Genomic DNA, 5,919 nt, shown 5'->3' with positions numbered 1-5,919 from the left:
ATCCCCACTGGTACTATATTAGGCAGCAGCGGTATAGGAAGATGCTGAAAGGCATTATCTCATACCGCGCAGGAGATGGCAGTGCTAAACCTCTCCTGTATTCTACCAAAGAAAACCACATGGCTCTGTGGTTACCAGGAGTAGACACCAACTCAGTGGCTCAACTTTACTTTACCTTACCTTACCTTAAATACAAAGACCACCACTCTGCTAGTGTGAGATCCTTGTATAGTGTTCCTAATCAAAACAGTCAAATGTTTGCAAGCTAATGTGCAATAAACAGGGCTGTGTGCCATTTCCCCTGTAAGGGATTCTCAGATGTTGATAACAACTTCCATCATCCCCAGCCAAAGGCCATTGCAGCAGAGTATGATGGGAATTGTAGTTAACGTCTGAGAATCCTTTCCATAGGGAACACTGCTGTATACACCCTGAGCTAAGGGGAGAATAATTTATTAAGTTCTGTGCTAAGAAAAGGTACAAGTATTCATTTTCCATTCACCTGTATGTGATTTATTATACTTTTGCTAATCTTAGGGTGAAAAGTCATACATTATCAGAGAAACTCTGTGCACTCATAACTCAAAATCCTGCTTGGATCTCATTTTGGCTTCTAGGCTATTACCTGTAAACCCCTATCCCTCTCTTGGCAGATATCTATCCATCTTTAAGCTGACATTCTCAAAATGCTCAATTCAGTGCACGGCATGAACACAGAATCATGGAATACACAGGTCTGACAGCAAGAACCGACATACAAATGCACAATCCATCCCAATGTGGGGCTCACACCATTCAGGAAGCAATTCCAAGCATGGTTGCTTATATTGCTGTGTTAGCATCATAACCAGTGAGCAACCTGAGCAGTTTCATGAGCAGTTTCAGGCTCATCCTAATGTGAAAATGTATGCAATAGAATTCAGATATATCACATTCTCTTTATATACTGGAAATTTTTATAGCCATTCCACTGAGATTTTTTTCAAGGAAGTAAACATTTCAAAAGCCGTATAAACTCAGAATTAAAATGTGTAAGATAAACTATTTTGAAGTTCAGGTTAAGCTCTTGCACATCACTAAATGATTAACTGATTGATTGATTAAGTGCTGTCAAGTGGGTGTCAACTCTTAGCAACCACATAGATTCTCTCCAGGATGATCTGTCTTCAACTTGGCCTTTAAGGTCTCTCAGTGGTGCATTCATTGCTGTCGTAACCAAGTCCATCCACCTTGCTGCTGGTTATCCTCTTCAACTTTCCCAGCATTATGGACTTCTCAAGGGAGCTGGGTCTTCGCATAATAAATCCAAAAGTATGATAGTTTGAGCCTGGTCATTTGTGCCTTGAGTGAAAATTCTGGATTGATTTGTTCCATGATCCATTTGTTTGTTTTCCTGGCTGTCCATGGTATCCTCAAAAGTCTTCTCCAGCACCAAAGCTCAAAAGCATCAATACTTTTTCTATCTTGCTTCTTCAAAGTCCAGTTTTCGCATCATCACGGCATCTAAATATCCATTTCCAAGGCCTTCATTGCAACCCTACCGAGTGCTAGTCTGCGGCCAGAGGCGTAACTAGGGAAAACGGCGTATATAAATTTAACAATAAATGTTTAGAAGTATATACTTTCACCCCCTGCCCAACCTACAATTAATTCCAGCTTATTTTCAAAGGGCTTCTAGTTTTATTTACAAATTGCTTGGCAGCACCAATGTTTAAGTAATCGCTAATTGCTCCTAATGATAGTTTTACTTATTGTTAAATTTATATACCACCTTTCATTAAAACATTCTCTGTTCATCTGATTTTCAGTCTGGTTAATTAAATTGGTGGAGGTTTAGACTTTCCTGATGGGCTGAAACAGCTAATCCATTTTGATGATGACATATAATTAAATTAGCTTGCATTACATAGTGAAAAAGTCCAGGAAGGGAGAGATGGGGGGATGTGGAACCCAAGGTTCCACTTCCCCCCATCTCCCCCTCCCTGAACCTTTTCAGTTAAAACGTGGTTAGATTATAGGGGAGGAAGGACTTGAATGAGCAAAAAGGGGAACTAGTTCGGGCGTTCAGGAAGTTGTTCAGAAGAGGAAGTTGTTCAGGAAGTTTGCTCTGGTGCGTGTCCTCCTCTCGACGCATGCGCGACTGGTGGCGGGGCGGCGGGGCGCGACAGTCAGAGACTTGGACTACGAAGATGCCGTGGCGCCCAGAGCTGGATGAGCAATGCCAAGGGGGGGGGGGGGGGCGTGCTGGGACCCGGGGGAGGGGGACTGCTCTGCAAAAAATATATATATATATATATCAAATATAAATATAAAAATTTTTTTCCCGGCAAATCGGCGGGGGCACTTTTTGGTGCCCCCTGCCAAGTGGCGCCTGGGGCATGTGCCCCCCTGCCCCCCTATAGTTACGCCTATGTCTGCGGCATATTTCTTGACTGCTGGATCCTTTACGGTTGATGGTCGATCCTAAAAGGCAGAAGCTATCCGCCAGTTCAATGTCTTCATTATTAATTCTGAGGCTGGTTGCTGTACCCATTGTCATTAGTCTTCTTGACATTTAGTCATAGTCCCATTTTTTCACTGTGCTCCTTGACTTTCATTACTAGCAGATAATCTGCATTCTCAGCTATCAGAGTGGTGTCATCAGCATAGCACAGGTTATTGATGTTTCTTCCTCCAACTTAAAAACCATCACTCATACTACAGTATATAAAAATGTGTACACTGAGTTTCCAGAAACTAGGGATAACATCCAGAGTGGTGATAGCACAAGATGTTTTCCCCACCACTTTCCAAGCGCCCCTTCAGCAATGGCATGGGATGTAGCACAGATGGCTGCAGCAAAGCTCCGGGGGAGAGGGGAATCCCTGGAAATTAGGCAGAGGGACCTTTCGTATTTATCAATCAAATTTGTATTCCGCCCCCAAATTTTGGTCTCTGAAGTGAGAAAGATGTGTCTGCTCAGTTTATTTTATCAAATTTGTAGACTACTCCAAACTTCTGTGTCTGTGTGGTTTACAAAAACATAAAACAAATCAAGACAAAAATTTAAAAAACGTAAAGACCAAAATCCAGTTAAAAATCTTGGGTGAAAAAATAAGTCTTTAAGGACTTTTTAAAAGTTGTCAGATATGGGGGAGGCTCTTATCTGAGCAGGGAGCTTATTCCAGTCTCAAGGCGGCAACAGATAAGACCCCTCCCTGTGTAGCCACCAGATGAGCTGGTGACAAACTTCTCCGGATGATCTCAATGGGTGATGGGCCTCATGGCAAAGATGACGTTCTCTTAAATACTCAGGGCCTAAGCTGTTTAGGGCTTTAAAGGTTATAACCAGAAGCTTGTATTTTGCCCAAAAACCTACTGGCAGCCAGTAGAGTTCTTTTAGTATAGGAGTAATATGGTCTCTCTGAGATGATCCAGACCAATCTGAGCACTACAATATGTACCAACTGTAGTTTCTGTACTATTTACAAAGGCAGTCCCACATAGAGCACACTGCAGTAGTCAAGTCTGGAGATTACTTGCATATGTACCACTGTTCTGAGGTCATTTATCTCAAGAAATGGATGCAGCTGGCATATCAGCCAAAGCTGAAAGAAAGCACCTCTAGCCTCCATCTCAACCAGGGACACCAAGAGCTTTGGTTCCAGAAGCACCCCCAGACCATGTGCCTTTTCCTTCTGAGGAAGTGTGACCCCCATCCAGAACCAGCAGATCAAAATTTTCTCCTGAGTTCCAACCCCACACAGTAAGTACCTCCATCTTATTTGGATTCAGTCTCAGTTTATTATCCCTCATCCAGCCCATCTCTGCTTCCAGGCAGATGTTTAGGGAGGTTATGCCTTCTCTTGATGATGTTGACATGGAAAAATAGATTTGGGTGTCATCAGCATATTGTTAACACCCTGCACTAGATCTCCTGATGATCTCTCCCAGCAGTTTCATATAGATATAAAAAAGCATTGGAAACAGTATGAAGCCCTAAAGGATACCATATAAAAGTTCACATTTTGAAGAGCAACAGTCTCCAAGAGACACCATCTGGAATCTGAAAGGTAGGAGCAGAACCACCGTAAAGCAGTGCCTCCCGCCCCCAACTCCCTCAGATGCTCCTGAAGGGTACTATGTATTAGTATTGAAAGTCGCCGAGAGATCCAAAAGGACCAACAGAGTCACACTCCCTCTGTCAGTTCCCTGTTGGATATAATCCATCAGGCCTACCAAGGCAGTCTCCACCCCATAGTCCGCCCGAAAACCAGTCTGAAATGGGTCTAGATAATTGGTTTCCTCCAAGACTGTCTGAAGCTGGGAGGCCACCACCTCTCAGTTACCTTGCCCAGCATCAGAAGATTGGAGACAGGCCTACAGTTGCTTAACTCTGAGTGATCCAATGCAGAATTCTTCAGAAGAGGTATAAAAAATTGCCTCCTTCAAACAGGGAGGCATCCTGCCCTCCTTCAGAGAAGCATTTATAATACCTACCAGGCTTTCTACAACAACACCCTTGCTAGATAGTATAAGCCATGTCGGACAAGGGTCAAGAGAACAAGTGGTAGGCCGCACCATTCGAATCAGCTTGTCTACATCAGTTTGTCCACAAACTGAAGCTGATCCAACCTAACCACATGAGTTGCTGGACACCTCCACATCAGACCACTGCAATAATTGAGGGGTCTGAGTCTAAATTGGCCCGATTATGTGGTATTTTATCCACAGAAGATTCATTAAAAACATTGCAGCAGGTAACTGATGGTTCCAAATTCTGATTCAAGGGAGGAGTGGCATGGACTAGCCCTCTCACAAAAATGATCAACTCTGTTGGGTGTGAGATTGCAGATGCAATATGGGCAAAAAAGAATTGCTTCTTTGCCACATGTATTGACTGAATATAGATCCTTAAATAAAATTGTAATCTGTTGTGTGAGAGTAGAGTCTTTTTCCATTTGTGCTCCAGTCATCTACCTTGCCGCTTCAGCTTCCATAGTTCTTCTGTAACCATGGGGACAGTTTTGAAGTGGGTTGGAGGGGACACTTAGGAGTGGATCATGCCTACTGTCTTGCTGAGTTTGCTATCCCAATTGTCCACCGGGGCATTAACAGGATCACCAGCAGAGCTAACACTAAATCCTTCCAAGGCTTCTTGGAATCCTATGGGATCCAATAACCTTCTCGGATGGACCATCCTAATAGGCCCCTCACCCCTGAAAAAGTGGGTGTTGTGCCAGGGGCATGGTTCCTTCCTGACGCCAAGATGGAGAAACACACAGATGGAAGATGAAATAGTTGGTATTTTAATCAACTAAAGACAGAGATATAAGGCTTCTTACATCCCCTAAACCAAAGCTATTGGGGATCCCATTGTGATAGGGGGCATGCTCCGGCGGGGGTCCATGGCACCTGCACCCTGGTTCATGGTGAGATCTAGCTAGCATTCTAAGAAAGCTGTCTCTTTATAGATGGCTTTAAACACAGTAAGTTACACAATACAGTTTTCTTGGTTCACATGTCTATTATGAGCAAAGAGCAGGTGCTTAATGAGTTAGGAACATAGGAAGCTGCCATATACTGAGTCAGACCATTGGTCTATCTAGCTCAGTATGGTCTTCACAGACTGGCAGCAGCTTCTCCAAAGTTGCAGACAGGAGTCGTTCTCAGCCCTATCTTGGAGAAGCCAGGGAGGGAACTTGGAACCTTCTGCTCCAAGTTACCAGAACGGCTCCATCCTCTAAGGGGAATATCTTACAGTGCTCACGCTTCTAGTCTCCCATTCACATACAACCAGGGTGGACCATGCTTAGCTAAGGGGACAAGTCATGCTTGATACCACAAGACCAGCTCTCCGCTCAATGAGTTGAATTCATTGCTTTAAGTTTTTCATGGCAACTCTGATAAGAAGCAAAGCTTGTTAAAATTGACCCAAGA

This window comes from Hemicordylus capensis, chromosome 1, assembly GCF_027244095.1.
Source record: "Hemicordylus capensis ecotype Gifberg chromosome 1, rHemCap1.1.pri, whole genome shotgun sequence".
Classification (NCBI taxonomy): Eukaryota; Metazoa; Chordata; class Lepidosauria; order Squamata; family Cordylidae; genus Hemicordylus; species Hemicordylus capensis.
Note: the sequence above shows the minus strand (reverse complement) of the source record.